Source organism: Gossypium arboreum, chromosome 5, assembly GCF_025698485.1.
Source record: "Gossypium arboreum isolate Shixiya-1 chromosome 5, ASM2569848v2, whole genome shotgun sequence".
NCBI lineage: Eukaryota > Viridiplantae > Streptophyta > Magnoliopsida > Malvales > Malvaceae > Gossypium > Gossypium arboreum.
The window spans coordinates 44,060,942-44,086,691 of record NC_069074.1 but is presented as its reverse complement, the minus strand read 5'-3'; the positions used below and the strand labels follow the sequence as shown (position 1 = coordinate 44,086,691).

The following is a 25,750-nucleotide window of genomic DNA, read 5'->3' as shown; positions in this document are numbered from 1 at the left end:
ACGAGTGTTTGGTTGTTGTTGTTTTCCGTATCTTTGACCATTTGCGAGTCATAATTTAGGGTTTTAGTCTCAACTGTGTACGTTTTTGGGGTATAGTTCACAACATAAAGGTTACCATTGTCTTACATCAGACGAAAAAGTCATTATTTCTCGTCATGTTGTATTTGATGAATGATGCTTCTTGTTTTCATCATCTACTGTGGATCGTACGAACAATAGTGTGTGTGCTCCGACATATGTTCCTCTTGTTTATCCTACTGTGTCTCACCCTTCTGCCACCGTCGGGAGCCCTACTAGCGTTCAAGTACCTACTCTTCAGTCTACTCCTTAATATAGTCCCAGCAGACTCGGTGGCTGAACTAGGGACTGCTTCATCCACAACTGGGTGTTATTCGACTACTCCAATCTTAGTTACTGAGCCGTCACCATTTGTTTCAATAAAGAATACTCATAATATGGTTACTCGATCCAAGGCTGGAATTTTTAAACCCAAGGCTCTCTCTATTGAAGCTGTTGCTTATGAACGATGCACGGTTGAGGAAACTCTTGCTGATTCTACATGGAGACCAGCTGTTCAAGTAGAGTATGATGCTCTCATAAACAATTCCACCTGGGAACTTGTTCCTCTGCCTTCTGGCCGTAAGGCAATAGGATGTAAGTGGCTTTTTAAAATAAAAAAAAATCCTGATGGGACTATTGATTGGGGTAAGGCTCGGTTGGTTGCAAAAGGATGTTCACAGGTTCCTGGATGTGATTTCAAGAAAACATTCAGTCCTGTGGTCAAGCCTGCTACTATTCGGACCATTCTTTCTGTTTTTGTCTCTCGTGGTTGGCAGATACGTCAGGTCAATGTCAACAATGCCTTCTTGAATAGTGATCTCACCAACGTGGTATACATGCAAAAACCTCCAGGATATGTTCAATTCAGTCCAAATCGCGAGAAATTGGTATGTCGAGCTCCTCGTGCTTGGTTTGATAAATTGAAGAAGTTTTTGGCCTCTACCGAATTTCTCGTATCCAAGTCTAATGCGTCTCTGTTTATTCGTATTACAACTGAGTCTGTTCTCTATGTTCTAGTCCATATGGACGACATTATTATGACAAGGAGTATGGCTTCTAGTATAACTAGTTTTATTCAGTTACTAGACAAAGAATTTTCAATTAAGGATATGGGGGACCTGTATTACTTCTTAGGTATTGAAGTTACTTGATCGCCTTCTGGAAGTCTGCATTTATGCCAGCGGAAGTACATCAGGGAGTTACTTGATAGAACCAATTTGAATAATGTGAAAAGTGTTCACACACCAATGATCAGTTCGTTAGCTTTGTCTAAAGATGTGGGAGATCGTCTTGCTGATCCTACAGAATATCGGAGTCTTGCTGGTGCACTTCAGTATGTAGTTCTACCTCGACTAGATATTGCTTATGCTGTAAATCGTGTATGTCAGTTCATGCATGCACCCACTATAGTACATTTTGTGGCCCTGAAACAAATTTTACGGTATTTGTGTGGGACCATAGATCATGGATTAATTTTTCAGCCATTCGATCGACTATCTCTCGCTGGTTATGCTGATGCCAACTGGGGATTGGATTTTGATGATCATCGTTCTACGACTAGATATTGCGTCTATTTTGGCCATACTCCTGTTTCTTGGTTTTCAAAAAAGCAACAGGTTGTTTCTCGGTCAACAGTTGAGGTTGAATATAGAAGTTTGGCTGCTGCCACTAGTGATGTCACGTAGTTAATGTCTCTATTGATGGAGCTTCAAATATCATGTGCTGATCTGCCTAATATTTGGTATGATAATTTTGGTGCCGTGGCAGTTGCTGCAAATCCGGTTTTACACTCCAAGTTCAAACATGTTAAACTTGATCTGTTTTTTGTTCATTAGAAAGTTACTCAAGGTGCTCTTGCTGTTGGTGAAGTTTCAGCTTGAGACCAAGTTGCTGACTTCTTTACGAAACCATTGTCTGTTTCTTTGTTTGCTAGGTTTCGAAATTTGCTTCGAGTTTTACCCATCAAGAAGCTGGGTGAATGTTAATATATATGAGATAAGTTAGGTTGTTATAGTTAGTTACATTCTGGTATGCTGTTAGCTCTGGTGGTTAGTATTAGTTATCAACTTCTCATGTATATAAGTATCCTTTCGGTACAGATTCATTCAAGTTGAGAAATAATAATAAGAAATATTTAGCCAACTGTTTTCTTTGTATTCATTAGTTCTCTACTTTTATCTTCATTCATTTGTTTACTCCTAACAATAAATAATAAGATAGATAGATATACAATTGATGTGGATAATAAATTGTGCATATTAAAATAAGAATATATAAAAAATATTAAAATAAAGTTTTAGTTGAATGATAAACATAACATTTTTCTATCTAATTGGTGCAAATTTAAATCTTAATATTAAAATAAGAATATATAAAAAATATTAAAATAAAGTTTTAGTTGAATGATAAACATAACATTTTCTATCTAATTGGTGCAAATTTAAATCTTACTATATATTTATTACTTTTTCTTAAAATAAAAAGACTAAAATGAACTAAAATAATATAATTTATTTTAATTATAAGAAAATATTTTCATAAATTCTCTAATTAAATTACTACTTGATTGACTAATCACATCAATGAAAAATTTTAAATTTTTACTATTAATTTATGATAATAAATAATAAAATTTTAAAGCTTGAAGTTAATTATAATGGATATAACTTTTAAGTTACATTTTCTTAATTTAAAATGTAAAATTAAAGAATTCACTCAACCGTTTTTATTTTTTATTTATTTATTTTCATACGAGTGTAGCATCATTCTTAATTTTTTTATATATATAATGTCTAGAATTACCCATAACTAGGGTGAGCAAAATCCAATTCGACTTGAAAAACTCGATAAATTTTTCAAATTTTGAATTAAATAGTTCGAGTTATTTGAGTTAATCAAGTTATTTGGATCAACTCAAATAAAAAATTAAGTTTTTCGGTTTAACTCAAATATGAATTACACAATTCGAGTTATCCGAAAATCCGAATAAGAAAAGATAAAACTACGCTGTTTTGATAAATGTTTACCTTTTTTAAAGTTAAAAGTCAAAACCAGTTAAAAGACAAAACTATGTTATTTTGATAAATGTTTACTCATTAAGTTAAAAGGCAAAACCATTATATTTTTTATGTAGTTAAATAATTGTGTACTTCGTTTACTAGTTAAATAATCGGTTCATGTAAACGCAACATTGAGTATAAATAATAGGATTCGTTAACTCTACTCGACTCGACTTGACTTGAACTTTTTTGACTCGATTTGATCCGATTCGAAAAAAATTCAAATTGAGTTCTGTTGTTAAAATAGGATTCGTGAACTCGACTAGCTCAAAATATTTTGACTCGATTCGACTCGACTCGACCGAATACTCACCCCTACCCGTAACCCCTTCCAACCTTTAAATAAGATGATAATGCATTTCAACGCGCTTGAACCCACGTCTTTATGTACTGACAACAATGCCGATGCCAACTGATCTAGGACTCAATCGGCAATTTTTATTTTAATTTCGAAACATTTGATATGTATTTTTTAATGAAAATTCCATTTCATATGTTTAGTATAATATGGTTTTGTTGTAGATAATATTGTTGTTTAATGTTTTAGAATTTTTGTTTATTTTGAATTTATTAAATGATGGGTTTTATTTGTGGACCTTATTTATGAATATTTTATATAATTGCTGTATATGTTATATATGAAAGTTATTTAATGTCATTTATTTAATATTTGTAAACATTATATATATCAAATATTATTTTAAAGCCATCGATAAATTTAAAATAATACACCAAAACAAATCGATATTAACACTTATCAGTTCCAGCAAAAAATAGTTTTTCCGTTGACAATACTATTTTAATTTTGAGGTCTCAAATTCGAATACCACCTTATGTAAATGTACAAATTCTTTCTAAATTTATTTAAATTAATTAATTAGATAAATAATACGAATTTATTCGTGCCATCAAATTTATTATAACTAGTCAAATATGAAAAAGATGCATTGAAATTTCTGAATTGAATTTGAAATTAAGTTCCAAGTTTGGACTTTCTAACCTTCATAGGAATAAAATCATAAAGATATCTGTCCTCGCAAGGTGACTTAATCAAGCTCCTAAATTGCTTAGGTTTGCAGGTTAAATCAAATCATTAGATAATTGAGCATAATCAAATTTAATTAAACATGCTCCAACAACTCAAATTCTATTTCAAATTGGTTTAAATTTTAAAAGTGAAATCCATCAAATTTCGAATTTTATATTTTAAATTCAGCTTGAAAATAATTTTTACTAGATTTATTTTTATCATAATATAAGGTTTATTTGAAAATTGGCTCTGAACTATACATTAATTTTCAAATCATCGTTAAAATTTTTTGGTAAGAAGGAATAATTAAACTATCAATTTTATCCTAATTTATCTAAATAATAATAATATCAATCAATAAAATGTGACACATAATATATTGACATGACATATTTCTTTAGTAAAATAATTTTTTTGAGTAAAATATGAAAATTTGATAATTTAGGCATTTTTGACAAAAAAAACTTTTAAAGATTAAGGCGAGAATTAGTCGATTGAGTCTTAGCTAGATGGGCATGATTATTGTTGCTAATACAAGAAGACTTGGATTTGAATGCGCTGAAACGTATTATTCTCATATTTATAGGTTAGAGAGGGGTTATAATAGTTATAAGCATTATATCAAAACCTATAAATAAAGCCAGTTATGGAGAAATAATTAGTCGAAAGCCAACCTTTGAGAGCAATAATATTTTGGACCGTAATTTCCCTTCATAAAGGTCTTTATCTCTCTCTCTCTCTTATTTCGCTTATTTCTGACTTTTTGTCGTTACCAAACACATGCATTATTATGTCCAACTCATCATATGTGAAAGTCCATAACCTAATGTGCTATTAGTCCCTATACTGCTCTAGAATTTAAAAATTTAATCCTATGTTTTAAATGTAATAGCCCAAAATTGGGTCTAGTTGGAACAGAGGTTTCGGGACCATAAAATCTGAGATAAAAATAATTATTTTATGATTATTTTGAGGTCTATGATATGATTGCATGATTTTGTGAAAATTTCGTGAAGAAATTCTATGCATAAAGTGCTCAATTTGAAGTTAGGGACTAAATTGAATAAGTTGCAAAACTTGCATTTTAGAAGTTTCTAGTATGAAATTGCTTTGAAATATTAATTAGGAGGTCTTAAATAGAATTTGACCAATTTCTAAGTTATGGACAAAAATTGGACATGGATGGAATTTTTGAAAGTTTTGTAAGGAAGGGCATTTTGGTCATTTGGTAATTAAAAGAAATAAAAAGGGAAAATAAAGCCAAAATTGACTCATCTTTTTCATGGAGGCTGAAATTAGCATGGGGAAGCCATGTCTAGGGTTTTTAAGCTTTCCAAGCTCAATAGTAAGTCCGTTCTAACCTCGTTTTTCAAGTTCTTTACGTTTTTGGAACCCCGATAATTTGATTAAGCTTATTCTAGCAATAATTTAAGCTAGGGTTCATATTTGGAAAAATACCTATAGGTGAAATGTGTTTATTTTGATGTTTTATGATAGAATAAGAGGTTTTAAATTATGTTAGACAACTTGTGCTACTCGGTTTTGAGTGAAAACGAGTAAAAGGGCTTAATCGGTAAAAATATCTAATAGTCATAAGTATATGTTAGAGTGATAATTTGATGTTTCCATAGAAGGGAAAAGTGATCAGCATGTCATAAAACATAAGAATAAGGGATGAAGTTTAATTCCAGAGCCTAGGGGCAAAAGTGTAAATATGCAAAAGTATAGGGGAAAAATTATAATTTTTCAAAAGTTTGAGTTAAGGACTGTTTTGAATAGTACATTAATTAAATAAGTAAAATATGATGTTTTAGATCCTGGAAAACCAGATTTGAACCTAGAATGATAGAAAAATCGAAAATTGGAAAATTAGGTAAAATGGCCGTTTTAGTATCGAGGTAAGTTCATATGTATAATAAGCATTAATTTATGCATGTTTCAATGTAAAATTGATATATTTACTATGATTGCCGAGGTGTTGAAAGTACGTAAGTTGGTGTGATAATAATACAGCAATAATGCTGTAATTTATATTTGAAAGTTAAATTTAGTGAATTAATTGAATTATGTTAAATTAAGTGTTTATGGTGCCCAGTTTATGAATTGATTTAAAAATATGTCTATGGTACATGAAATGCATTGAATTATCATACATAAATGTGGTTTCTATGATTATGGATATTATGGGAAATTGCAAGTTCATATGATTTTTAATAAGGCAATGCGTAATTTAATGTTATTGCATTGATATTAAATGAGATGTAAGTTTATATGTAAGTAATACATCAATTTTACTTGTAATATGATATTTTATAATAATATTGGAAATATGTTTGTTGATAATTATTTGATTGGTGAAATTGTTGGAAAAGAGAGAAATCCGGTTGAACCTTGGAAAGATTGGATGATCTGAGATGGTATGTAGCTAGGTCACATGTATGGTCTTTGAGTGCACATCATGTGTACAAGAGAGCTACAAGACATTATGATGTAGCTAGGTCGCATGGGTGATACTATGTGTACACCAAGTAGACAAGAGAGCTACGGGATATATGTAGCTAGGTCGCATGCGTGGTTCCAGGTGAAGGACACCATGTAGACAAGAGAGCTACGAGATAAACTGGCTAGGTCACATGGGTGGTACTAAGTGTTCACCATGTGTACAAGAGAGCCGAACTATATGATGGGTGGAGCTATGTGCTGAAACCACCAAGTATCGAGGATTGATCTGAAGTGTTCAACGGGAGATTCTCTATGTATTGCTTTGTGAGTTTTGTGATGAATAAGTGCAGGAACTTGGTTATGTGAATGATGTGTACATTAAGTGACCGGGATGTGGTAAGGTTATAAACAAGTAAGTTATACGTGATGATGATTTTATGGTGACCTTGTGATCATGGGCCTATACTTGTGATGTATGAAATCTGGTGAAAACGATTTGTGATATGTATGTTAAAACGAGGTTAATACAAAGAAAGTGTGAAAGAGTGAATTAGCAATAAAACTGTTTTGGACAGTAGCAGTGATGTGAATTTGAAAAATCACTAAAAATAGTATAAATTGAATCAGATACTAAATGAGATATAAATTAAATATTAATGAGTCTATTTTCATATAAAAGAAACATAGAAAGAAAAGGAGTTCTATATTTTGAGATATTTATGTTTTTGTGAGACTGGTTCGAGAATGATTATCGATCCCTGCTCGACTTTGGAAAATCACAAAATTTGGAGAAAAATAATTAGAGGCTAAAACTTATATTTTTAAAATCCATAATGAGTATATTTTCAATATAAATCAATAATAACATTATCCGAGTTCTGTACTGTGAGATAATTAATATTTAGTGAAGAGAGATCATAACTGTCAGAAAGTGAAACAGGGGAAAATTTAATGAATAAAATGTACTAATTGGCTAAACCAAAAATTATGAAAATTTTATGGTGGAAAGATATGCGAGTCTAGTTTCAGGTGAAATTTACGGATCTTAATTTGGAGCTCTGTAGCTCGAATTATAAATAAGTAAGTGAATATAACTCGTGTGAACAGTTTGATGTGAGTATTTATTAGTAAATTATGAAATCGTACTTACAAGAATGCTATATACATTAAGGATGTGGAATGGAGAGGAGGAGGAGGAAAATAAATATATGTGGAATACATGGAAACTATGGTATATGAAATATTGATATAATGAAATAAATGATAGGTGTTTATAAGAAAAGCAGAAGAGAATGATATGTATCATGACATATATATATATATATATATATATATATATATATATATGACTAGTCTCAATGTAATGCTTGTTGGGTATGGAGTTGAATTGAAATGTTTCGAGCAAACATGTTATTCTCATGATCTGAATTGTGGTATTTTATAAAGATATGATCTAGCTTTAAATATGAATGCTTGATGATTAAGCTGAAGATATTTGGTAAGATGATAATCTTGGTATAAATGTATAAGTGTGTAAGAGATTAAGGTTGACCAAAGCTTGGAAAATAGCCTAGGTGTAACACCCCGTACCCGAGACCGTTGCCGGAGTCGGACACGAGGGGTTAACAGACTTAATTCGCTTATTTGCACAGTCCATTTTAAATTTCCAGACGAGCTGGCTAACTGTGTCACTGTCACCTTAAAAATCATATCTCGAGTTCCAAAACTCAAAAACTAGTTCTGTAAATTTTTCCTCAAACTAGACTCATATATCCATCTACAAATTTTTTTCTAGAATTTTTGATCGGGCCAATTAGTACAGTTTATTAGTTAAAGTCTCTCCTGTTTCAGGGTTCGACTGCTCTGACCTTCATGCATTACGAGTTATGTATTTCCCTGTACAGGGATTCAATACTAATGCCGTTTGTTTCTAATGAAACTAGACTCAAAAATGAATCTATACATATATGGAATGACTTCTAATTATCTCTGGTTAATTTATGATGAATTTCCAAAATCAGATCAGGGGATCCAGAAATTGCTCTGGCCCAATTCCACGAAAACTTAAATATCTCTTAAAATCCGACTCATATGACCATTTCGTTTCTTCCATATGAAATTAGATTCATCAAGGTTCGATTACATAATTTATTCACTATTTAACTCCATTCTTACTATTTTTAGTGATTTTTCAAATTCACACCACTGCTGCTGTCAGCATCTGCCTTTAGGGTAGACCTTACCTATTACATAATTTTCCATGAATCAAATAGTAAATTGACATACATTATTATCAAGGGTAATCCCGATTAGCCATGACGTACGTAGCACCAATAGGACCATGATTGGCCATTCCAATGGCTAGTCATTACCAAACATTTCCACACCACTTAATAACCATATCACAAGACCATAATGTTATACTTCGAAATATACGAGCCATTTTCGCATGGCTATACGAATACACATTACCAAAGGGTACTTAATTAACAACAAGGGCCAGCCCTATACATGCCATTTTCAAAATTGAACTAAAAGAGTACCAAAATTGGCTTAGATAGTGTGGATGACTTGACTTTGACACTCCCGAGTCCGATGGTGACGAACAAAATCTATAAAGCAGAGAATCAAAGTGGCGAGTAAGCATTTTAATGCTTAGTAAGTTCAAGTAATGAAATTATTCACGACTAAGGTATAACGTTCATATGACTACATGAATAATTGCATATATGCATGTTCTCAAATCATACTTACTTCATGCTTCAACCATTATATTCATACAGTGGAATCAAACCTAACTAGAGGTCGGAAGTTCGTTAATCAATTGAGCGAATACTATTTAAAAGGAATCAACCTTTCCGATGCATATCTGAAACATACCTTATCGTTTGGATTTTATGTGCATATTAATTGAAATTATTACAGCAAGATCACTCACTTCCAAACCCAAGTACCTTGAGATTTAGCGGATATAGAACCTCGCACAAATGCCTTGAACTTAGCCGGATATAGTCACTAGCACAAATGCCTTGGGACTTAGCCGGATATAGTCAATAGCACAAATGCCTTGGGACTTAGCCGGATATAGTCACTAGCACAACCGCCTTGGGACTTAGCCGGATATAGTCACTAGCACCATGCCTTGGGACTTAGCCGGATGTCATTCGAATAATCATGCACATATATCGATAAATCATGACACATCCATATTTCATTTTCATTACTAAAGCTCAAACACAAGACACTTATCAAACCTTACCAATTTCGGCTCAATAGCCATATACAAAGAGCATGATTTGAGTGGCTTTATAACATGATCTCTATACACATTATCGGATACCCGTCATAGGTATAAACTAATCACCTCAATATATCATTCAAGTAAAGTCATTATATCTCCGTTTATTCGTTATGCTTATATGTCATGACTTAATCAAATCATAAACTAAGTTTCATTACTCAAGACTTACCTCGGATGTTGTCGAGCGACTTCAACGGCTATTCAATTACTTTTCCTTCCCTTTATCGGATTTAGTCCCCTTTGCTCTTGAGCTTAAGTTCAACAAATTTTAAACTAGTCATTAATCGACTATTCAAGTATTACTTTCAGAATATAATACATATAGATTCGACTTTCACACATATAGATTATAGTAAGCTTTATAAAATCAATAGATAATTCATTAGCAAATTTTCATTAATGTTTACAATATAATTACAATTTCCTATAAGCTGACTTCCGAGCAACAGTCACTAAAGTTTTTATAACTGGAGCTACGAAACTCCAAATCAATTGCTGTTAATTTTTCTTGACAGAAGACTCATCTATCTATTATCCATAAAATTTTCAAAATTTTTAGTTTAGCCCAACAATACCATATTTTTCTTGAAGTTCACCTTGTTTCACTATTTGACTAAACTAACTACTCTTCACTACGAATCAAATTTCTCATTGTACAGAATTCAAAATATGTTCTCGTTTATTTCATTTGAAACTAGACTCATTAAGGAGTCTAAGCATATAAATTTTATCTTAGGGCCATTTTTTTACAATTTATACTGATTTTATAAAAACAGAACAGGGAATCTAGTAGTCATTTTGACTCAGCCCCACAATACTTCAAATATCTCAAGATCGGTAACTCTTTTGTTTTTATAGTTTCTTTTGTAAGAAACTAGACTCTTTAAGCTTTAATGACATAATTTATTCAGCTTCTAACTCAACTCCTACAAATTATGGCGATTTTCTAAAATCACCTTACTGCTGCTGTCCCCAAGCAGATTATTACCAAATCAAATACCAACATTTGCATTTCACCTCAATAGCTAGCTTAGCAAACCTTAATTTAACATATAATTGTTCATAACACAATTAAAGCATCCTCTCCATTCCATCAATTCAAAACACATACATTGCCCAATAATATCCAAAATCATATCCGGCCTTAGTACACAACTTGTTAGCTGATTTTTCTCCATTTAGCATCTAATGCACATATGTGCTCATTTGTTAGACTCTACTTCACCTAACTACCATTTTTTTTTCATCCAAATAACATGAACAACACCATTTCTTGAACATTTTCTCTTAACCGATTACTCATGTTACCAACAAGATTCAAAATTTGGACATGGGCTAACTAAGGGACTTAGTAACTAGCTTAATACACTCAACAATTTCAAAAGCTACCATGAATTACATACCTTATTTATACATAAATTTTCAAGGATTTCAAAGTACTTACCTCTTCCTAAACATCAACCAAGCTGAACATGAAACAAGGGAATTCTTTTCTTCTCCCACCCTCAAGTCACGGCAAAGGAGGAACAAGGAGGAGACAACTTTTGTTTTTCCTCCCACTCACCTCATGTTCTATTATTCTTAATTCATTATTTTATTGTGTAACATAAAATTATTAGCACAAAATAATTATAATATGCTTTAGTCCATAACATGGCCAGCCACCATCTAGAATTTGGCCAATTTGACATGCAAGTACAAGCATTTTCTATCATGCATCAATAGGCCACTTTAACATTTGCCTAGCACATTTCTAAATTTTCTCACAGGTCCTATTTAATAAAATTCACTTACAATTAACAAAATTCAAACACGAAATTTTCACACATGCATATATACATATAATAAGCATCAAATATGTCGGTTAATTATTTTTATGACTCGGTTTTGTGGTCCGAAACCACTTTCCGACTAGGGTCACATTAGGTGTCACAACTCTCCCCACTTAAGAAATTTTCGTCCCCGAAAATCTTACCGTAAATAGGTTTGGGTAACGTTCTTTCATAGAGTTCTCGGTTTCCCAAGTAGCTTGTTCGATTCGTGTTTGAGCCATAACACTTTTACTAATGGAACCCTTTTGTTTAGCGACTCTTTCACTTTACGAGCTAGGATACGAATCGGTTCTTCTTCATAACTCATGTCGGATTGAATTTCAACCTCGATGGATTAATTACGTGTGATGGATCAGATCTATAACGTCAAGCATCGAAACATGAAAGGCGTCGTGAATCTTTTCAAGTTCGGGGCAAAATCAATCTATACATAATGGACCAATTCGTTCGGATACTTCATATGGCCCTATGAACCTTGGACTCGATTTTCCCTTACGGCCAAATCGAGTATCTTTTCCAAGGTGACACCTTAAGAAATACTTTGTCTCCCACCTGATACTCAATATCTCTTCGTTTTAAATCCGCGTACGACTTCTGACGATCTGATGCTGCCTTTAGACTTTCACGAATTATCTTTACTTTCTGTTCAGCATCTTTGATTAAATCAACTCCGAAAATTTTACTTTCACCGAGCTCGGTCCAAAATAATGGTGTTCGGTATTTTCGACCGTACAAAGCCTCGTAAGGCGCCATCTTAATGCTTGACTGAAAACTATTGTTGTAAGCGAACTCAATCAAAGGTAGATTCCGTTCCCATGAACCACTAAACTCAAGGATGCAGCATCTCAACATATCCTCGAGTATCTGAATTATCCGCTCGGATTGACCATCGGTTTGGGGATGAAAAGCGGTGCTAAAATGCAACTTGGTGCCCAAGGCTTCTTGTAATTTCTTCCAAAATCGCGAGGTGAATCTCGGATCTCTATCCGATACAATAGAAATAGGTACCCCGTGTAATCTCACAATCTGAGAAACATACAATTCAGCAAGTTTATCCAATGAAAAATCATGACGTCGGGGATAAAATGAGCCGACTTAGTCAGTCTATCAACAACAACCCAAATCGCATCTTTCTTACTTGTCGACAATGGCAACCCAGACACAAAATCCATCGTGACTCGATCCCATTTCCATTCAGGTACCATGATCGGCTGGAGTAAACCCGTAGGCACTTGATGTTCCGCCTTCACTTGCTGACATATTAAACACTTCGAAACAAAATAAAAAATTTCTCGTTTCATACCATGCCACCAAAACTGACGTCTCAGATCGTTGTACATTTTCGTACTCCCCGGGTGAATTGACATTCGGCTACAATGAGCTTCGTTCAGAATCATCGAAATGAGTTCTGAATTTCTTGGAACACACAATCGACTTCTGAACCTCAAACAATCGTCATCATCAATTTGAAACTCTGATTCCATATTCGGAACACATTCAGCCCGTTTTGCAACCAATTCATCATCGACTTTCTGAGCTTCACGAATTTGATGAATCAACAATGGTTTGGCCTTTAATTCCGCCACTAACACATTGTCGGATAGAACAGACAAGTGTACATTCATCGCTCGTAAGGCAAACAGTGATTTACGACTTAAGGCATCCGCAACCACATTAGCCTTTCCCGGGTGATAATCAATGACAAGCTCATAATCTTTCAACAACTCAAGCCAACGCCTTTGTCGCAGATTCAAGTCTCGTTGAGTCATCAAATATTTGAGACTTTTGTGATCCGAATATACATGGCACTTCTCACCAAATAAATAATGTCGCCATATTTTCAAGGCGAACACGATGGCAGCTAGTTCGAGATCATGGGTCGAATAATTTTTCTCATGTGGCTTCAATTGTCTCGACGCATAGGCCACAACTCGACCTTCTTGCATCAATACGCAACCCAACCCAAGTAGGGAGGCATCACTATAAATGAAAAACTCTTTGCCTGATTCGTGCTGCACTAGAACTGTAGCTTCCGTCAAATAGGTTTTCAATTGATCGAAACTTTTCTGACACCTTTCCGTCCATTCAAACTTAACATCTTTTTGAAGTAGCTTCTTTATTGGTGTGGCTATCATCGAGAAACCTTTTACAAACCGTCGGTAGTAACCGGCAAGTCCTAAAAAGCTCCGAACTTCAGTAATATTTCTCGGAGGCTTCCAGTTAAGTATGGCTGAAATTTTGCTCGGATCGGCTCGAATGCCCGATGCAGATACCACGTGACCCAGGAAGCTAACCTCTCTTAACTAGAACTCACACTTACTGAACTTAGCATATAACTGCTTATCTCGTAAGATCTGCAACACTAATCTCAGGTGTTCAGCATGCTCGGTTTCATCTCTTGAGTAAACCAAGATGTCATCAATAAACACAACTACAAACCGATCCAAATACGGTTTAAAGATCCGATTCATCAAATCCATAAATACCGCAGGGGCATTAGTGAGCCCAAACGGCATCACTAAGAACTCGTAGTGACCGTATCTCGTTCTGAAAGTAGTTTTGGGTATATCCGAATCTCGAATTCGCAACTGATAATAACCGATCTCAAATCTATCTTTGAAAACACCGAGGCTCCCTTTAGTTGATCAAACAAATCGTCAATACGCGGTATCGGATATTTATTCTTTATTGTCACCTTATTCAGTTGACGATAGTCGATGCACAACCTCATGGTTCCGTCCTTCTTTTTCACAAACAATACTGGTGCACCCCAAGGTGAGAAACTTGGTCGAGCGAAACCTCTATCCGTCAACTCTTGCAACTGAGCTTTCAACTCTTTTAACTCAGTTGGTGCCATACGATACGGAGCTATCGAAATTGGTGTAGTCCCAGGTACAAGCTCAATACCAAATTCTACCTCCCGAACAGGTGGTAAACCCGGTAATTCTTCGAGAAAAACATCCGGGTATTCACAAACCACCGGCACAGATTCAAGTTTCCTTTCTGGCTTTTTATTATCAAGTACGTATGCAAGATACGCTTCACACCCCTTTCTCACATATCTTTGAGCTAACATCGAGGATATTATTGTTGGCAATCCACTCAAGACAGTAGACTCAACTCGGATTATCTCATTATTTGCGCACCTCAAATCAATAGTCTTGCTTTTGCAATTCACAACCGCATCATGCACGGTCAACCAATCCAAACCAAGAATAACATCAAATTCATCAAACGGAAAAAGCATCAAGTCCGCAGGAAAACAGGAACCTCGAATTACTAGGGGACATTTCTTACACACTTTGTCGACAAGCACGTAACGACCCAAGGATTTGACACCGAATTACAAACTCGAGAGACTCAACGGTAGAGTCTTCTTTGGATGCTAAGGTTTCACATATATAAGAATGAGTAGAACCAGGGTCAATCAAAGCAATCACATTAGTATCAAAGAGAGTAAAAGTACCGGTAATAACATCTGGAGAGGAAGCATCCTCGCGTGCACGTATAGCGTAAACTCTAGCAGGAGCTCGAGCCTCAGATCTGGTTGTAGCATCTCTAGATCCTCTCTGACCACCACTAGGATTTCCCGTGTTTCTAGATGGTCTACCTCGAGCAGTGGTAGCACCCAGTTTCCCACTCTGATTTACATTCTGTTTAGACAACCTCGGGCAATCTTTAATAAAGTGGTCAACTGATCCTCACTTGTAACAGGAGCGGTCATGGAATCTACAACTCCCCGAATGCCATTTACCACAATACTGGCACTCCGTTCTATCTCGACGATCGTTTCCAACACTGGCGACCGAAGTGACTCGTGCACTCGCAGGGGGTCGATTGCGATCTCGTCTAGAAAAGCCCGAAGTGTCTCTAGATTGGCCTAGATCATCTCTAAATTTCTTCGATGACAGTTGGAAGGGCTTTCCCGAAGATCTCTTACGAAACTCCTTTACTCCCATATCAGCTTTCCTTTTCTCCTTACTGAGCTCCTCGGCTTTGCAAGCTCGCTCGACAAGTACCACAAATTCTCGAATTTCTAAAATGCCAACATACAGCTTTATATCATCATTCAGTCCATCTTCGAAACCTTTACACATCACAGCTTCTAAAGAAATACATTCTCGTGTGTACCGGCTAAGCCTCACAAATTTTCGTTCATAGTCAGTAACCGACATGGAACCTTGTTTAAGTTCAAGAAATTCCTTCCGTTTTTGGTCAATGAATCTCTGACTGATATACTTCTTTCGAAACTCAGTTTGGAAAAACTCCCAAGTTACTTGCTCTCTGGGTACAACAGAAGTCAACGTATTCTACCAATAATAGGCAGAATCACGTAGCAAGGAGATAGTACACTTTAGGCACTCATCGGGTGTGCAAGATAGCTCATCGAGTACCCGAATAGTGTTGTCCAACCAAAATTTCGCTCGTTCGGCATCATCGTTGTCCGTAGCTTTAAATTCAGTAGCCCCGTGTTTTTGGATTCTGTCAACTGGGGGCTTATTTGACCTTATTTGGTCAGTTATCGGAGGTATTGTAGGTGCAGGGGTTGTATTTGTCGGGAATGGAGGTTGTGGAACAGCCGTATTAGTTCGAATGTATTGGTTGAACCAATCATTCATCACGCTATAAAAAGCTTGTCTAGCCTCATCATTCGGATTACTAGCAATAGGTTGAGAGCCCGCCGCGCTGTCCCTTGTCTTGAGCAGCGCTGCACTCTAAAGATCATCGGCTACCACTCGGTGGGATCGGGATCCATTACTATAAATAAACACATTTTCAATTGTCAGAAATCACCACACTATCAAATAATCACATAATGGCATGTATAGCTAGACCCAAACGTATTACGGTAGTCCTAGAATCGACTAAACCGTAGCTCTGATACCAATAAAATTGTAACACCCCGTACCCGAGACCGTTGCCGGAGTCGGACACGAGGGGTTAACAGACTTAATTCACTTATTTGCACAGTCCATTTTAAATTTCCAGACGAGCTGGCTAACTGCGTCACTTTCACCTTAAAAATCATATCTCGAGTTCCAAAACTCAAAAACTAGTTCCGTAAATTTTTCCTGAAACTAGACTCATATATCCATCTATAAATTTTTTTCTAGAATTTTTGATCAGGGCAATTAGTACAGTTTATTAGTTAAAATCTCTCCTGTTTCAGGGTTTGACTGCTCTAACCTTCATGCATTACGAGTTATATATTTCCCTGTACAGGGCTTCAATACTTATGCCGTTTGTTTCTAATGAAACTAGACTCAAAAATGAATCTATACATATATGGCATGACTTCTAATTATCTCTGGTTAATTTATAATGAATTTCCAAAGTCAGATCAGGGGATCCAGAAATCGCTCTGGCCCTGTTAAACGAAAACTTAAATATCTCTTAAAATCAGACTCATATGACCATTTCGTTTCTTCCATATAAAAGTAGATTCATCAAGGTTTGATTACATAATTTATTCACTATTTAACTCCATTCCTACTATTTTTAGTGATTTTTCAAATTCACACCGCTGCTGCTGTTAGCATCTGCCTTTAGGGTAGACCTTACCTATTACATAATTTTCCATGAATCAAATAGTAAATTGACATACATTATTATCAAGGGTAATCCCGATTAGCCATGACGTACGTAGCACCAATAGGACCATGATTGGCCTTTCCAATGGCTAGTCATTACCAAACATTTCCACACCACTTAATAACCATATCACAAGACCATAATGTTATACTTGAAATGTACGAGCCATTTTCGCATGGCTATCTGAATACACATTACCAAAGGGTACTTAATTAACAACAAGGGTCAGCCCTATACATGCCATTTTCAAAATTGAACTAAAAGAGTACCAAAAGTGGCTTAGATAGTGTGGATGACTTGACTTTGACACTCCCGAGTCCGATGGTGACGAACAAAATCTATCAAACAGAGAATCAAAGTGGCGAGTAAGCATTTTAATGCTTAGTAAGTTCAAGTAATGAAATTATTCACGACTAAGATATAACGTTCATATGACTACATGAATAATTGCATATATGCATGTTCTCAAATCATACTTACTTCATGCTTCAACCATTATATTCATACATGGGAATCAAACCTAACTAGAGGTCGAAGTTCGTTAATCAATTGAGCGAATACTATTTAAAAGGAATCAACCTTTCCGATGCATATCTGAAACATACCTTATCGTTTGGATTTTATGTGCATATTAATTGAAATTATTACAGCAAGATCACTCACTTCCAAACCCAAGTACCTTGAGATTTAGCGGATATAGAACCTCGCACAAATGCTTTGGGACTTAGCCGGATATAGTCACTAGCACAAATGCCTTGGGACTTAGCCGGATATAGTCACTAGCACAACCGCCTTCGGGACTTAGCAGGATATAGTCACTAGCACCATGCCTTCGGGACTTAGCCCGGATGTCATTCGTATAATCATGCACATATATCGATAAATCATGACACATCCATATTTCATTTTCATTACTAAAGCTCAAACACAAGACACTTATCAAACCTTACCAATTTCGGCTCAATAGCCATATACAAAGAGCATGATTTCGAGTGGCTTTATAGCATGATCTCTATACACATTATCGGATACCCGTCATAGGTATAAACTAATCACCTCAATATATCATTCAAGTAAAGTCATTATATCTCCGTTTATTTGTTATGCTTATATGTCATGACTTAATCAAATCATAAACTAAGTTTCATTACTCGAAGACTTACCTCGGATGTTGTCGAACGACTTCAACGGCTATTCAATTACTTTTTCCTTCCCTTTATCGGATTTAGTCCCCTTTGCTCTTGAGCTTAAGTTCAACAAATTTTAAACTAGTCATTAATCGACTATTCAAGTATTACTTTTAGAATATAATACATATAGATTCGACTTTCACACATATAGATTATAGTAAGCTTTATAAAAATCAATAGATAATTCATTAGCAAATTTTCATTAATGTTTACAATATAATTACAATTTCCCTATAAGCTGACTTCCTGAGCAACAGTCACTAAAGTTTTTATAACTGGAGCTACGAAACTCCAAATCAATTGCCGTTAATTTTTCTTGACAGAAGACTCATTTATCTATTATCCATAAAATTTTAAAAATTTTTAGTTTAGCCCAACAATACCAGATTTTTCTTAAAGTTCACCTTGTTTCACTGTTTGACTAAACTGACTACTCTTCACTACGAATCAAATTTCTCATTGTACAGAATTCAAAATATGTTTTCGTTTATTTCATTTGAAACTAGACTCATTAAGGAGTCTAAACATATAAATTTTATCTTAGGGCCATTTTTGTACAATTTATACTGATTTTATAAAAACAGAACAGGGAATCTAGTAGTCATTTTGACTCAGCCCCACAATACTTCAAATATCTCAAGATCGGTAACTCTTTTGTTTTTATAGTTTCTTTTGTAAGAAACTAGACTCTTCAAGCTTTAATGACATAATTTATTCAGCTTCTAACTCAACTCCTACAAATTATGGCGATTTTCTAAAATCACCTTACTGCTGCTGTCCCCAAGCAGATTATTACCAAATCAAATACTAACATTTGCATTTCACCTCAATAGCTAGCTTAGCAAACCTTAATTTAACATATAATTGTTCATAACACAATTAAAGCATCCTCTCCATTCTATCAATTCAAAACACATACATTGCTCAATAATATCCAAAATCATATTCGGCCTTAGTACACAACTTGTTAGCCGATTTTTCTCCATTTAGCAACTGATGCACATATGTGCTCATTTGTTAGACTCTACTTCACCTAACTACCATTTTTTTTTCATCCAAATAACATGAACAACACCATTTCTTGAACATTTTCTCTTAACCGATTACTCATGTTACCAACAAGATTCAAAATTTGGACATGGGCTAACTAAGGGACTTAGTAACTAGCTTAATACACTCAACAATTTCAAAAGCTACCATGAATTACATACCTTATTTATACATAAATTTTCAAGGATTTCAAAGTACTTACCTCTTCCTAAACATCAACCAAGCTGAACATGAAACAAGGGAATTCTTTTCTTCTCCCACCCTCAAGTCACGGCAAAGGAGGAACAAGGAGGAGACAACTTTTTTTTTTTCCTCCCACTCACCTCATGTTCTATTATTCTTAATTCATTATTTTATTGTGTAACATAAAATTATTAGCACAAAATAATTATAATATGCTTTAGTCCATAACATGGCCAGCCACCATCTAGAATTTGGCCAATTTGACATGCAAGTACAAGCATTTTCTATCATGCATCAATAGGCCACTTTAACATTTACCTAGCACATTTCTAAATTTTCTCACACAAGTCCTATTTAATAAAATTCACTTACAATTAACAAAATTCAAACACGAAATTTTCACACATGCATATATACATATAATAAGCATCAAATATGTCGGTTAATTATTTTTATGACTCAGTTTTGTGGTCCCGAAACCACTTTCCGACTAGGGTCACATTAGGGCTGTCACACTAGGTATATTCCACACAGGCAGAGACACGACCATGTGTCTCAGTCGTGTATGGAACACAACTTTGGGACACGGGCGTGTGGAGCCTTAAAGCATGAAATTTCCAAGATTTTCGTAAGTTCTCGGTTTAGTCCCGAACCCTTTTTAAAGTATGTTTTGGGCTCCGTAGACTCAAATAAGGGACTATGTGTAAGTGAATGAACGTTTTGAAATATGAATGAAATTTTATGGCCCGTATTTTAGTTTAATGTTTGTATGTTTGTCCAGTAACGCCTCGTACCTTATCCCGGCCTCGAGTACGGGTAAGAGGTGTTACAAAGTTGCAAAAATATTTTTTTATTTAAAACTTTAATCCAATCATTTTTGTCATCGTTAGCTGTTTTTATTAAAATTTGTCAACTTAATATAGTTATTTTTCATCAATTATATGACAGTCACATAATGACAGCTTAATCAATATGCTAAATTGATAAATTTTATAAAAAAATACTTATTGCTTTAGTGATTGTATTGAGATTTTTAAATAAAAATAGTTGGAATACTTAATTTCTAAATTTTAAAATATATGTACTAAATTTCAATTTTAACCTAACAAAAATGTATTTACCAAAGCATTTTAAAGTTTAGCAATAGGGTACCCTCCGAGTTAGAGTTTCTTCTGTCCGATTCAGGCTGATTGGATCACTGAACTTGGTTCACTGAGGCTAAAAGAAGGAACCTGCTTTCTCGAGGAAAAGAAGTTCCCTTCCCATGCAATTAGTCTAGCTCACCCCGTCTTCTGTGCATCAAAGAAAAGATTTTCGTCTCCAATCCCTCCACACCCTGTTTCAATGGAAGTGCTGAAGAATTTATAGCCATTAAAGTGCCTTAACCATCTCTAACTTCCACTTCCCTCACAATTCAAACAATAAGAAAAGATATCTTAATTAGCAAAGCAAAGCAAGCAATACTCATGTCTCTCATCTTCCTCTTCTTCTTTGTAATGGGCCAAATTTGCCCGACCCACATAAACAAAGAACAAAAAATCAAAAATAAAGTAAAACCCAAAACAAAATCAGACAGTCAATTTACAAGAAAATCTAATCCAGATACAAGCCCAACATTACAACGCCCGATTGGCCCAAAAATTAAACACCATCAGCTAAACTAAGAAACCCTAGGTGTCGTTTTCCCTCTTCGTGTGCCTTGAGTGCGCCGTATGCCCCTCCATGTGCGCCCTCGGCGCACACATCACCCGAGGGTCATTTTCTCTATTGACCTTACACCAAAACAGCCACCTACGACCCTGTTGACCCATTGTGCGCCTGCAAAAGAAAGCAAGACAACAGAGCAAAAAGAGTAGAAACAAAACAAGAAAACAACAAAGGCATAGGCAGTAGCAATAACATTAAATCAAGTGTATTTTTTTTTCGGCTATATAAGCCCAGAGACCAAACGTTGTAAGTTTTTACACACGAATATTAAGCAATCAAAAACACAAGAAAAGGTTGATTTTTATTTTCCACATCTCGTTTTCTTTTCGATCTTTCCTATTTTTTCTCTTTTATTATCTTTTTATCTTTATTAGAAATCAATTTTTTAAACAAAAAAACTAAAGAAATAGAAAACTCACCTGGGATCTTTCACGGTCGAGACGTCAGAGAGCCTTCCTCCCCACCGAAATATGCCCAAAGAAGGGCGGAGAGTCTCCCCCATACGACGTGTACGAATTTCGGCAGTGTGGCCTTCAGGGGTGCTCTAAAATGGGGTTAAAGAAGCCCTTTTTCCGCAACGCCGGCCATTGGCCACGGCGGCGATAGGGCGGACCTCTGAGGGAACCCGGTCTTCGGGGAGAAGAGGGGAGTGAGAGCATGTAAGGGTTTTGAAAATTAAAAGAATGGGGGAAAGGGCAGAATGAAAAAGGAAGGGAAATTTTGGCTTTTTGTAACATGTGAAACGGTGCCGTTTAAGGCCTGTTTTAGTGGCCTTAAAACGACACCGTATAAGGCCTGGACTCGCGTGACTCAACCCGTACCCATGAAGGATCCGAACATTTTGACCTAATGGTCTATTTGCGAATTGGATCCCACCACTTTTGTAGTGCGTTTCAATGTGGTACCATGTTACCTTTTTATTTTTATTTTTGCCCTAAAATTTTGCCTCTGTTTCAATTTGGTCCTCGGGCCATTTGAAAAGGCAGACCCTTGAAACGCTGCGTAGAAGGGGTTGGGAATATTTTTCCAATCAGTCCCTCAATGTTTCAGCGCGTTTCAAATCAGTCCGCTGCTTCATTTTTTTGTCTGAATTCCCCCTTTAATTTTATTTAGATTTTGATTTAGTCCTTTTTAAATACTTGCATTTATTTTATTTGAATTTGGACCCTAAAATTTCATTTTACTTGAAATCTAACCCTCTTTCATGTAAATTTGGATTCTTTGATTCTATATCATTATTTATTTTAAACTATTTTATTTATCTTAAATTTCATATATTAAACGGTTTTAGATTGTTTTAGATGTATTATTCTAAATTATTTCATACACTATATACTTTAAATTGCTTTATACATTATTATTTTAAACTTTTTTTATGTATTATTGTTTTATTACTCGTTTTAAATTGTTACATTATTTTAAACTCTTTTATTTATTTAAAATGGTTTTATTATTATTTACTTTAGGTTTTTATATATTACTTATTTTATACTTTTATATATATATATTATCTATTTTAAAATTATTCATATATATCCTTTTAATTTTTGTGTATTATAAATTTTGAAATTTATTATTATTATTATTTATTTCAAACTCATTTATTATCATTTTAAAATTTATTTTACATTTTATTTATTTTAATTTGCTTTTTATATATATATATATTTAAAATTGTTATATATTATTTAATTCATTGGTCTTTGATTATTAATGTTAGTATTTAAATGATGTATCTTTGTAAGACTATTGCCATTGTGTATTCTTTAATTTGTTTATTCGTGTTCATATTATTGTCATTCACTTGTGCAATTTTGTTGTGTTCATGTATCATTGTTCTAGGCTCATTACTATACTTTTATTTCATATCATCGCCTCATGATTCAAGCCTCGTTACATTCATTCAATAAATCATTTTATTTTAATCCAAACGAATAACGCATGTTGTTAAATATTATACTCGCTGTATTTCAAAAAGAGAACTTTCTAAATAAGATAATATTTTGCGTTTTAGGAAATTCGAGGAATCGTGCCCTAACTTACGAGGCTTCGATTTTTCTCGTTAAACCTAAATAGCCAAGTATCCTTTCTAAATAAGGCAATATTTCGCGTTTTAGGAAATTCGAGGAATCGTGTCCTAACTTACAGGGCTTCGATTTTTCTCGTTAAACCTAAATAGCCAAGTATCCTTTCTAAATAAGGCAATATTACGCGTTTTAGGAAATTCGAGGAATCGTGCCCTAACTTACAGGGCTTCGATTTTTCTCGATTAAACCTAAAGTATCCTTTTAGATTTCAAAATGCATAAAGTTTCTATAAAAAATTAAAGGCCAATTTATTCCCAAAGATTCAAACGCCGTGTCCTAACTTACTGGATGTGGTATTTTGTTATCTCGGGATGAGTGGGCCTTTGATGCTCGTTTCAATGTAATCCAAACGTTATAAAATTAACATTCATAAAAAATGGACCGTATTTTAAAATTTATTTTAAAATCTCTTCAACTTTCGACATTAAGACGTTAATTAATCGATTAGGTACCGATTTTGGGCGTGACGAGTGTGTTAATCCTTCCTTGCACGTAACCGACTCCAAAACTCATTTTCTCAATTTTCGTTGACCAAATCCATTTGTTTTAATAAGATGAAATATTTTATTGAAACGGCCAAATTTCTAAATGACCCGATCACACCTAATAAAGATCGGTGGCGACTCCTATTTTAATTTTCATTTTCAAAACCAAGTCGACCTCGTTTTTAAAAAAATGGTTTCGACATTCTTCACTATCCGGCTTCCCATGGCGGCCTACTCAAAACAAGATCCTCATCTCTCGGAACAAAGTTTTCGCTGTTGGTTTTAAGCCAACACCCTCTGCTCCAAATCGCTATATTTTCTCCATTTGGTATTACAACATTTCTGGAAATGATACCATCATGTGGTTAGCTAATACGAATTCTCCGGTCACGGATGATCCCTCTCTTGGTATTGGCAACAATGGTGTTTTTCGTTTAATTGACTCTTCATCAGGCTGAAACTTGTAGCCAGGGAGTTCTTCAGCCACTCGTAACCCGAATTCCACAAGCTTGGTGTTGAATGATTGGGGTAATCTTATTTATGGTGGATTGGGAGAGGTTCAATTATCCAACAGACACGATTTTGTCTAGCCAGACAGTTAACTGAAAAAAAGAGCCGACGTTGCAATCAAAGAATGGTAAGTTCAAGTTTATTGACGGAAAAAGCCTGGTTTTTGGTTCATCTCAGTACAGGAGCAATGAGAATGCATTTATAAAACTTGAAGGAAATGGAGTGGTGACTCAAGACAATGGAGCTACTTTGGTTTCTTCAGATTTCGATGAACAAAACAAATCGCGGAGATTGACACTGGATGACGATGGAAATATCAAAATTCACATCTTTGATCTAAAGAATCGTGAATCCACTATCGTTTGGTTAGCTGTTCAAGAGATGTGCACTGTTCATGGAACTTACGGGGATAATGCGATTTGCATAGACGATGTTTCAAATACTAATCCCAGTTCATGCGTTTGCCCACCAGGATTCAAGAACAACACCATTGTCAATGAAAGTAACTCTTGCGTGATCAAAACTCCATTGAACAACAACCATGGTAACACCAAGTTTCTTCAGCTGGATTATGTTAATTTCTCTGGAGTGTCCGATCAGAGTTGTAAATGCCCAAATTTGCCCAGGCCAAACCGAAAAAACAAACCAAACAAAAAAAAAATCCACGTCCATTAACAACCAAAAATGACAAAAATAGAAGCCCAAATACTAAAAAACCCTAACGGCCCGATAGGCCCAAAATCTAAACAAATTTCAGCAAAAAAAAAAGGAAGTAGAAACCCTAGCCGCGCCTTCCACATGCCTCCACAGTGTGCTCGGAGCTCGAGACCTGACCCCTGCTCTGCTGCACTTGTAAACAAGGCAAAGAAAAGGAAAACAAAAACAACAGAGGTAGATAGCAGAAACAGTAGCAGAGATGAAAGAAAATAATGAAATATATTGTATTTATTTGGCTATAAAAGCCATGAAAGGATGGATGTAATTTTGGGGGACAGATTTTTGAATAGAAAAAAAGATAAAATACAAAGAAGAAAAAAAAAGTTCAAAGCATGCTAAAGTTTTTTTTTCCTTTTTTTGTTTTTTTCCTCTTTATTTTCCTTTCTTTTGAAATTATTTATGTACATACATATATTTCTTTATTTCTTTTTTCAAAACTATTTATATATATAAGAGTAAAAAAAAAAAGGAGAAAAAATTACCTTCGGCAGCCAGTATCTGTGTG

The 25,750-nt window shown here is 34.7% G+C and overlaps 1 pseudogene; it reads left to right on the top strand.

Moving 5' to 3' along the window:
* Nucleotides 1-236: 236 nt before the first annotated feature.
* Nucleotides 237-25,750, top strand: part of LOC108451329 (G-type lectin S-receptor-like serine/threonine-protein kinase At1g34300) — a 29,615-nt pseudogene continuing 4,101 nt past the window's right edge.